The sequence below is a fragment of the Chlamydotis macqueenii genome, chromosome 12, assembly GCF_036417535.1.
Source record: "Chlamydotis macqueenii isolate bChlMac1 chromosome 12, bChlMac1.mat, whole genome shotgun sequence".
Lineage (NCBI taxonomy): Eukaryota > Metazoa > Chordata > Aves > Otidiformes > Otididae > Chlamydotis > Chlamydotis macqueenii.
The window spans coordinates 8343901-8355294 of record NC_141567.1 but is presented as its reverse complement, the minus strand read 5'-3'; positions in this window follow the sequence as shown (position 1 = coordinate 8355294).

Here is an 11394-nt window from a genome sequence, read left to right as displayed (position 1 = left end):
GGAGCTGGTGTAGCATCACTCAGAAGGAGTGGAGAGCATCACAGCTGCAAGTTTCCAACGTTTCTATTCTCCTGACAGCAAGCAGGTTTTCCTGATTTCAGATCAAATTTTCCCTCCACAGACAGGCAGTAAAACTCTCCCTGCACGTAAGACCGAGCCTGCTTATATCGCTGCGATGCTAATGCCTGCCTTTGTTTCTAAATCGTTGTCATTGTGTGCAGCCATATCTAAACAAGGTGCAATCAGCTCACAAATGGATCCCACACAGTCAGGGACTGTCATTACCACAGAAGAATATTTGAATATAGCCTTTAGAGGTGCAATAAATTACACCGCAACACGCAAGGATATAGGCTGATCTGTAACTGGTTTCCATACTTTTTGGTATTGGCCACGCTGAAAGCAGTTGTTAAAATAGGCCTTAGTATTTATGGTCCTGGGACGTGGAGGCCTTGCTGAGAGTTTGATGAATGAACTTTCAAGGACAGGAATAGTTGTCAGTCTGAAATATTTATCAGTCTGAAATCTCCCTGAGATTCATGCCATGGTTTTGATACCTCCATTTTTTTCTCCCCATCTTCTCAGTTTGAAGCTGAGGTTCCCTGAGCAGAAGGAGGGTCTCCATGTCTCTACTGCGGGGCCGCAGTGGACAGGACTGCGTCTCTGCCTCCTCTCCCCCTGCCTTCTCTCATCTAGCAAGGCTGGGATGGAGGGGGCTGGCATGACACTGGGGGGATCGGCTCCCTACGGCTTGAGGATCAGTCCCTGGGGAGATGGAGCAGCCTGGGGAGGGCAGAGAAGGGAGAGGTGCCTGCTGCTACCGGGATGGAAAAACCACCCCAGGCTTTCTGCCTTTTTGTGCAAAACACCTCTGCAGGGAGGCCTGCGGATTTGTCTTCTAATGTTCGTGCTCTTTGCAGAGGGAAAGAAAGACGGTGCGTGTGAGTATGGGCACTCGGCGGCCTCAGGGGCCACGGGGGCAGCATTTGACCTCTGTGCACTGCCCCGCGGAGCAGCAAACCCCGCTCAAGCGATATTATCTCCTCTTCCCGTGTCAGCAGCGACCGCTGTTTGAACCGGCTGCGGGACCCTGCACTAGACAGCTTGCTGCGCTGCCGCCTCCTGGGCTGCTTCTGCCGCCCTCCGCCCCAGGGTCCGTCTTTCAGGGCTTGACAAAGAGGTTCCTGCTCCACGCACAGCGGGAGATGGAGGCCCGTGTTGGGATGGACTGCATGCCTCCCCCAGCATGTGTCCGGACCATTGCCATGGGCCTCCCACATCCCTCTGGCCAAGGAGAAGCTAAGGGAACTCAAGGCCAGATGAGTAAGATGGGTTCTCCACCATTCCGTGTCTCTTTTCTCCCTGACCAACAGCACAACCCTGTTCGCTGCCCGATCTCCAGTTCCCCTCTCGGTCCCTGCTGTCAGCGGTATGCCTGGGACTACCAGCCCCCTCCTACAAGGAAGGCAGCCTGGACACTTTGCTCCTCATTGCTATGGAGGAGGAGGGGCTGTACGGTTTTACGCCAGTGCAGATGAACTTTCCTCTTCTCTTTCGCAAGCGCAAACCCAAACCCAGTGGAATGTGTTTCATTTCTGGCCCATCTTCCTGTGCTGCTTTTATGAGTCTGTCGTGCTTTGTGACTACAGCGTGGTTTGAAGACCACGAATAGTGCATGAGGCCACCGCAGAACCACGTCCCACTGCAGCCTTGCTAGCAGGTCTGTGCATGAAGGTAAAAGTCTGCTGAGCAGCAGAATGTTGGGTTTCACAGGGATCTGCTGCTTGAGAAAGACTGAGAGCCATGACTTCAGGCATCTTTCCAGAGCCTGATCTCACCAGCTGTGGGTTTCTAGGCTCCTCAGATCACCAAGATACCCAGAGCCTGCAAGTTAATAAACACCTAGACGTTATCTCCTGAGAGAGAGGATGAAAACTCCCAACAATTCACCTGCAGCAAATCCCAGGAAAGCACATTTCCTTGAGGTTTCTTGAAGCCACCACTGAAAGGTCAGGTCTCTCAGTGAGAAGAAAAGCTCTCTTCTCCCTTCTAGCTGTTCCATCAATAATTGTTTTTCCTCTTCATTTACTTTTACCTTCCTGCTCAGGAAAACATACATAAAGAGGGGAAAAAAATGCTGCTTCCCATGACAACAGCTAAACAGCTTCTACTGCCAGAGCTTAGGCCAAAGACCCCAGTACCCCTTGGGGGCAATAGTGGAGACCAGGAGTCCCCAGTGACGACCAGAGCAAGCACGAGGCATGGTGCTTGTTCGCCATGTGCTCCCTTCAGCCTGGCTTGCTCCAGAGTCCTCTCCAATACCTAGGGCAGGAAGAAGGGTGGGTGAGAACACACAGGAAGAAGGGAAGGTGGGACCAACGGGGAGCCTATGTGCATCTTGCCATCTACAGTTGTAGGACATTGCTTCAGGTCTTGCAGATAGGCAGCAGGTAGGAACAAAGATCCAGTTTCACCTTTCAATGATTTCTCTGAAAATAGTGACCACTGTTGTAGCCCCTACCACCTCCTTGGAAGGAGCCTTTGAGGGTATGCTTGTAGCCCTGCTGGGAGAAAAGCAAATGACTCTCCAGTCCTTTGGGAGCAATCCTTTCTGGGTTGGATGGCTCCTTCTTTCATCAACCAACCCACAGGGTTTGGGCACGGGCAGCCGGTGCTCTTCAGGTCTGGGAAGGAAACCTCACAGTCTGGCGTGGGAGCAGGAGCTCTGTGCAGAAGACTGGAGTCCTCTCTCTTGCTCACCTAGTTAATGGCTCTCTGCCATTACATTAATCACATAATACTATTGGGGGATAATATTCCTTAACCCACCGCTAGGCCCTTTGGTGATGATTACTCCAACTTCAGCCCACCTCTCTTCCACTTGCTGCTGGCATCCCTCCCTTCTCCCTCATCTCTGTCTTGTTTTTCTCTTCGTTGTTATGGCCTTTGTCCAACAAAGCACTTAACCAGGTGTTTCACTGAACAAGTAACCTGGACCTCTCTGAGCAGCGAATCCGGAAGCCCGATGCAGGAGGCATATGGCCACCTTTGCCCTCTTGACACCTGGGGCTTTTGTGGTGCGGAGAAGCTCTTGGGCTGTGGGTAGAGGAGCTCGGAAAACCCTTGGAAGGCCCTCCTGACCTGCTGGCTATGATCTGCAGTCCTGATATCTGCTTGTGTGTAAAAATTAAAATAAATCACTGAGGATTTCCTCCTTGGGCTTGGTGGGGAAACAGGAGAAGTGCCGTCCCCGGGATGGGGCTGAGCCATCCAAGCTAGTGCTGCACAACAGGCAGCACAAAGGCTGAGTCTTTTGGAGCTCTGCGCGGGAGGAAGAAGTGGGTGTGATGGGTGCTGGAGGGCAGCTGGAGAGCCCTGGGAAGGAGTCCAGGCAACAAATCCAACCACATTCATTAGCTATTGCATGTGCTTTTTGTAAGTGCATTTGTTATTTTGCGTGGACCTTCTCACCCACCACCCAGAATGAAGTTTCTGTGCAACACCCAGGTCAGGAAAATGTCCAAGCCCATGCTATTAGAAAAGATAGAACATCATTATTTTCAGTGCCACAGGAAAGAAGAGTGTCTCAAGGTGGCTGAGGAGTATAGCAAAGGGGTAAAAATGTTTCCCATGTGACCAGGACCAGACCCTCTGCCTTTCACCTCAAAAGAGCGAGACTCAAGGTTAGCTTCTCGCGCTGGTACGTCTCTGCTGCTCAGCTCCATAACAAGCCGCAGATAAGACAGTGGGGCTTACATTTCAGGACTTAAATATTCAATTAATCAATGGAATATTCCATTAGTGTAATAATCACTTGGCATCGCCTGATCTATAGGTACATCTCAGCTGGGCCTCGCAAATTGATTTCTGATGAAGTTCTAATTGACTGCACAGGCAGAAGAGGACCTGTCTGAGCATGTTGAAGCTAGGCTCATGAAGGCTCTGGCAGCACCACCTCCCCCCAAGTAAGGGGAAGGAGGAGGGGGAGGTGTGATTTACGTCCCATTTATCACGACAGCCTCTACCCTATGCTGTTTTATTGGTCCCAAGAGAGGCATGAGAGCTTACAGCTTTAATGTGGAAATTTGCAGGCAGCCAGAGACCCCTGTAAGCTGCTGACAGCTGCTTGTCACTTGTGCAGTAGGTGCCGGGGGTACCCTAAATCCTGAGCCTCCTAAGGCAGGAAGCAGCCATGGCATGAGTTGCGTGGGGAGGGCTCAGGTTTCCTCTGGCGTGTGTGTATTCGCTGGTTGGGCTCTGCCACCCCTCTCCGTAGAGCCAGACCAGCAAAGCCATGGGAGTTTCTTCCATGCTGGTGCGGCTCCGAGCACGTGGGGATGGATATGCATGGAGGGAGGCAGAGGGTGACCCATGTGTGTTCTTCTTCCTTGGCCATCCTGCAGCCCTGTATCCTGAGTGCTTATCCTCCTTGAGGCCGGTGGTGGTCCCTGAAGGAGGATGGCACTGCAGGGACATCTCTGTTGCAAAAGAGTTGGGCTTTGTCATGCAAGTTTGGAAGCATCTTAGGCTGCCATGCCAAAGGCTCAAACATGGCTCTGCCATAAAGACTTGGTTAAACCTTTCTTAGGTTAGCAGTCTGTCTGTGAACTTCCGGGTGGTTGTAGTGGGAGTGCTTATGGTCATGGTAAGCCCTAGGAGAAGAGTGTGATGCATCTGCAGGTGCAGGCACATGGAGATTCCAATTTCCTGGTGGGATGGGATTGCCTGCCTGGTGGCATATGTTGCACCAGGGGATGGTTTGTCATCCCAAGGCCACTCCTGGCTGCTGCAATCACACCCAGAGATGTGTGGAGAGAGCCCATCAGGTACATGAATGTCCCAGCAGGAGCTGCTGTGATGGTGAGGACTGACACACTGAGAACTTGGGGTGCAGCACCAGCCCCCCCTTTGCTGCCCAGACCCTTGCTTGGGACCTGCTGGCTCCTTCTGCACTCTCCTGAAGGAGCTGCTAAAAGGGAATGTTCAGGGGTTTCCCACTCTGAGCACCACTGGTGGGAAGGGGACATGATGCTGGTCCCCGAAGCGCGGGCTGACTCTGCTTCCCTCCTCCTGCCTGCGTGGGGACTCGGGCGGCTGAGCCAGGCGGGGGGAAGGTGATGGGTAGTGATTTCAGGAAAACTGAAAACAACAACATCAACGAAACCAATAAAAGCGTGTGCGGCTGGCTGCTGAATTTTAAGAGAAATAGCTGCATTTTTCAAACACACAGAAGTGACTGTAACTTCCTCTCCATCCTCTAGCTGCATTAACTTAAGAGACAGCCAGGTGCTTAAAGGTTACTTTGCAGGCAATGACTGTTCTGTAAAGGGCTACTCATCTCTAACAGAGATAGGTTTTCTTTTATTGAACATCAGGCAGAGTAGCTGAAACCTGATAAAAAATCCAGAGCAATAGCTTCCCCCCCACCCCCTTTTCCAGTGAGGAATAATAACCAGCAAAATAAAAAGGCAATTGCCTCGCTGTATGCACTGCTTTAAGCAACGGCTTTGTGTGGCAGGGAATGCAGCTTAGGTAAATGCCCAATTAGAAAGATTTTGTAGGAAGACCTTTGATTCACCACGTCCGAACGTCTCTCCCTACCATGACCGTTTCCATCACCATTATTTCTAGCCTTGCCTGCTTATGTACAGGGAGGAGATTTAAGTGGTTGAAACCCCACGTGTGGAGTTTAGGTGACAAAATTCTCCCAGGGACCATAAGGGCTGGGTGGACAACGGCAGTGTCGTTTGGAGGGATGACCTTCTTCCAGACCCTGGGAGTCACCTTGGGTTGTGTCTCCTTCCTCACAAGGAAAGGTGCTTTGGGATTTATGCAACTCTGTTTTTGACTGCAAAAAAAATGTAATAGCAGCCTCTTCCACGTGGGGAAGATGATTTTTCCTCACACCAAACCTAGGGTGATGGGGTGGGAATGAAAGCCTTTCCGTGGTTGTAGTTGCTGGTTGCTTCAGAGCAGTCTTGACTGATGAGGTTTGACTGATTTCTAGTTTGTTTGTTTTTGCTGTTTCTTAAAAGAGTGTTTTTAATTACTTAGTGAGCACAGCCAGAAATATAACCCGGGCTGGAAATCCAGCCGAGAGGAGCAAGGCTGCAAATGAGGGAGAGCTCGGGGAGGTGAAACCCATCCCTCTGACTTGGGGTGACCTTTCCAGCAGCTTCCCCTGGCACCGTCTTCACCCGAGATCCTTGCAGGACACCTCTTCCTCACCCAGCTTGGGCACCTGGCAGAGACATCCCCTTCCAGCAGCCCATGAGTGCTTCCCTTGGGAGATACTGAGGTCTTCCATCCTTGTAGAGAGAAATCCCTCTGGCCTGTCCCAGGCTCCCCTCTCCTCTGTGTGATCCTAAACATGAGACATTATTTGGTGGCCATCCAGCCTGCTAATGGCCTCATTAGACTCACATGATATGTTTAGGCTGGCCCTTCAGGGATGTACTTTGGCTGCCCTCAAGATTAGATGTGTTGTCTCTATGTGAGGTGTGGCTTGGGCATGGCTGAGGCACAGCCCTCAAGAGCTGAGCATCCTTGGGTAACCCTGGCCCATTCTTGGCACCTACAGTGGCTGAGGGATGGAGATGCAAATCCACACTAAGAGAAGTCCTCTTAAACCCTCCAGGACAGGATTTGGCCGTACTCGTAAGCATCTGGTGCTTATATGCACTGTAGAACAAGAAGACTCTGCTCTCCAGAGCTGTCAACCCTATTTTTTATCAGCAACATTAAATTCAATTAAAAGCTGCATTATTTTTTTCTTAGTGTGCTGTTTGTTTGTCCCCCTTCTTTTTTTTTTGCAAGCTGCACGACATATGGGGCAACCACGCTGCATGTGCTGAGAAAGCACATCCAGTCTTCCGTGTGTCACAGATTCCCCCACAGATATGGAGGCTATTAAGCAGACGTTATTAAGTGTCATTATTAATATGCTGGAGTGTGATGGGACAGGATTTATTTCTATGCTGGAGCCCCGCATGTACGTTCCCATCATGACAGGGTGGAAGGGGAAAGGGGCACTGCCCGCATCTGGGCTGTGGAGTGAGATGCTGAGCTGGAGGTAACAGCCCCCGCGGGGCCGTGGGTGATGGGGTGCCAGGCTGGTTGGGTGCCACGTCTGCGGGAAGAGCCTGTTGGAGCCAGCTTGGCTTTTTCCAGGGCACTTGGTTGTCATGGGGAGATCTGGGAGCAGAAATGCCACCAGGAAGGCAGTGGAAACTGCAGGAGAGGGCTGGTGCTGGGGTTTCCTGTCTCCTTCACTCAAAAAAGAAAGAAAGGAAGGAAAGAAAAGCCACTTCAGACAGACCTCCAAACATCTGATTCAGAGAGATGAGCAATAGAAACAACAGTTTTGTGTAAGCACTGTAGATAATCTAATCCTTCCCCCAGGCAGAATGGTCCCTTTCCCCTGGTCTGACACACACACCACTTCCCTGGCTAAGTTTGGCCAAACCTCTTACGTTTCTCCAGTACCAGAAGTGCTCTGCCCCCCTGCTCCTGCCCCTTGCCCTGGCTTCTGCTGGGGCTACCCCCAGCCCCATCTGGTTGAGATGCTCTCCCTAGTAGGTCTCGACCCACCTTTGGCCTCAAAGGGGATGTCAGGGCTGGGGACCACAGCTGGAGACGTTTCTCATCAGCATGGTTTTGGCTTTCCTCCCCCTGCAGCTCCTCCAGCCCCAGTTTGCTCTCCCTCCTGTAGGGCAGGAGCAGGGATGAACCCAGACCCTCCACCCATCATCATCCTCCCATGTCCCTCTGCATCCCTTTCCCTCCCTCCTTCACAGGGGCTGAGTTTCAACCTTTCAAAGAAAACCACTCTTCCCCTCCACGTTCTCCATTGTTTTCTGTGGGATGAAATACAGTTTCTCTCCTGAACGAAGCTACCGACAGTTTATTAGCCTAGCTAATTAACCCATAATCAGCATTTTGTTCTCCTCTAATCACCGGCTTCTCACACCCTCGGCTCACACCCTCGGCTCGCAAAGTGCAGCCATGCTGTAGCATGTGTATTTATAAAGGGGAAAAAAACAAGTGTGCATCATGCCGTGAACTCTATTTGTGGGGATAACGTTGGCTCATTCAGGCATGCAGTGTGTCCTACCCAGGGCCAGGGAACAGGGGCTCCGGTGACTCCGAAGGGTGACAGTGAGCTCACAGATTTGACAGCAGCCTGGGTGTTGCTGCCAGTCAGCGGTGGTTTAGGAAGCAGGGAGGCTGGAGAAGAAGCAGACCCATGAAGTCTTGTAAGCAGAACTATGCCCCCGGGGGTAATTTTTTCCTAATGTTGCCAGTTGAGTTTTCCGGTCTCTCCAGCAGCCATCCTTATATGAACCTGTACCAGCTCTGCCAAAAACAAAATATTTTTGAGAAAGCACCTGTGCTTTTTCATTTATTAATTTTTCTTCTACTTCTATGCCAGGTACCACCTTCCCCAGCACCTGCCCTTCCAGATCTTTGTGGGTGGATGCTCAGTCCTCTGCTTTAGCTGAACAAAATGGATTCAGCTTTCTTAACATTTCATTGTAAATCAGATTTCTGATTATTGCCACTGCCCTCTGAACTCCCTCCAATTCGTCACTCTATTCCTGGTGCTGCGGTATGCTGACCATGAAGAGACAATGTTTGAAAACATCTTCAACCCGGGCAGTGATCTAACGAGACAGCATATAAAAATATCGTTACATGGTGAGCTGAAGGCATTGTGCAGCTCTGTAATCATTTTCAAGATGGTAAAATCATTCCGCAAGGACAGCCTGTCTCCACTCTGACAAAATCAGGGCCAGAAAGGCAGCCGGGCTTGGAGGAACAAATTGCAGAGTTGTTTTTTCTTCTTCTTCTTCTTCTTTTTTTTTTAAAAAAAAGATTTATTTTTAAATAAGGGAGCTGTCATGAAGTGGGACAGATGCTGAGAAGATCAGATACTAGTGAAACCAAAGTGTTGATGCTTTTACCAAGTGGAAAGTAAATGGCTTGTCCTCTGCTCTCCAAAGCCCTGTGGCTCCCAGGCTGTCCCCACTGTCCCTCCCGTGCCCGGATGCACCACATCCCAGGTGTCCCCAGCCATCCCGGGCTGGTAGTGCTCTCTCTGAGCCTTTCTGGACCCACAGCTGAAGCCACTCTGCTTTGTCTCCTGGAGCAGCTGGTCTTGGTCCTTCCCACTTCTCTCTTGCTTGGCTGTGAAGCTGCTCTTGTGTTTCTAGTCTTCTCTCCCTCTCTGTATCCATGAGACCTGCAGTGTGCGGATGGAGATGAAGAAAATGAATCAAGCTAAGAAGATGCCAAAAGAGCCAGGTGAGAAGGCTACATTTGTGCTAGAGGTGGATCTATCTTGATGTTCACCAGTTTGCCCATCACTGGGGCACCTGGGTGTTAAAGGCTCCACAAAATAGCCCCCAGTCTCCTCCCACCTTCCAACCCCAGGAGCACCATAGGCTTTTCCTCTCTTCTGCCCCAGTATCTTCTCTTCTTCATTGACATCTTGTAATGCTGGGGAAAGGTGAATTTAATTATAGGTGAATGAAACGGGTAATGCATTTCTTGAAAAACTGCAAGCTGAGTTAAGAGCGGGTACTTCTGTTTACAGAGCCACTTGGCATTGTTGTTTTTTTTTTTTTTCCTCTCTGTCTTTTTCTTTGTCTGGTAAACACGCATTGCGTAAGTCCTCAGCGTGTTCATGGGATGCTCAGAACACTGTCCTCGCTTGCCATTGTTTGGGTTAATTTATGCTGGGTTAGACCTCACCCTTTGGAAAGAATCCAGAGTCCTAGTGGTGTAAATCTCCCTGATTTATGTCTCCTCCTCCTGAAAAAAAAAAAAAAAGGAATTTAGGCAATCCCAAAGAGAGAGGAATTCAGGACAATTTGCACCCATCTCTTGCTTCTGGCAGGGAAGGCTGGGATGATTTGGGGTTGGTAAGCACAGACCTTTCATCTGTTTGTAGAAAGAAGGAAAATTAAATCTCATGGCCTGTTTGTGAGAGGAAATTGCCCAGAATAGCTCTGACAGAATAAGCTGTTCCACAATAGCTCCCCATGCGGACACTTGAGCCACTTTGTTCCAGGCTAATCAGTGTGCTTCCAAGCGAAGTAATTATTCTGGAAGGGAAATCTCTCTTCTCCCACAAAGAGTGTCTATATGGGAAGTAGCTATTTGGGAATGGCACAAGCCAGCCATCTGAAACCATTCCTGCTCCACCAACCAGCGTCCCCTTGTTGAGGGATCCTGGACTTGGAGAAGTCCCACCATTTGTGGGTGAGATGATCTGGGGAGTGTTTGAAGGAGGGCTGGGGAAGGCGATAGCAGCATGGATATATCTGGCTGGTTGCCCAGGTGAGGTGGGCTCGAATGGACTCCCCCAGTGCATGCTTATGGGCCCCAGAAAAGGTGATGATTCAGAAATTAGAAAAGATTGCACCGATCCTGTTGTTTCATGTGCTTTTTTTATTCCACTGCTTTATGACCATGCTGTTAAATGTCTGCTCTAAGGGCTTTTTTCCTTCTCGCAGAATGTCTCACTTTTTTTCTAAACGTGTTTTTGGTTTTTTTTTTTTTCCCTCACCTACTTTGCTACTGACTCACTGGAGAGCCTAGATTTAGTCTAAATGTTTCTCAGGAGACTGCCTGGTGTCTCATGTGGCTTGTTCCCCATAATTCACAGATAAGTACTTTTTATGAAAGATGAGAACTTCCGTGAGGAGTGAGCTGCGCCCAAAGGGGAGACCATTCAGCCAGGTTTGGTGCCAAAGCATTGGACTGGCTTTGAATTCCTGGAGGTGGCTCTGACCTTCTCCACGCTGCCGGCACCAGGCTCAGTGGAGGTTGACTCAGTTTATGCCAGGGGAGCTGAGGTCAAGCCTCCCAGTAGCAACCAGTGTGAGGACCTGCATCTCCTCCACCACGTCTCATGGAGCAAGCCTGTACTTACACTTCCCTGGTTGCTCTTTGAGTTGGTTCTGGCAAAATATTGATGCTGAGGAGAAAGGAGAAGTAACAGAGGAGATCCTAGGGTCCATCTCCATCCAACCCAGGATGCTGGAGATGTTTTATAATCTGCTTGTATTCAGGGCTTGATAGATATGGCCCAGCCCAAAGCAACCTCTCAGCTGCAGTCTTCTCTTAGAACTGTTAAGAATCTCAGCCCAATTGCTTGCTCTTTGCACATCGTTTTGGAGAAGGGAGCCAAAGTCCTGCACTGCTTTTCTGGCATTCATAGCCTTTTACTGCTTGCTTACTCTTCCCCCAAGGCTTAGCCCTGAGCATCAGGCGAGCTGATATTTGGAGGGGAAGAAAGAGGGGCTGGGAGGGCTGGATGATCCACGCTGGAACCCTTCCTCCTGGAAAAAGTTCAGAACAACTTCATAAGCTTTTTAGTGTCAGTCGCAG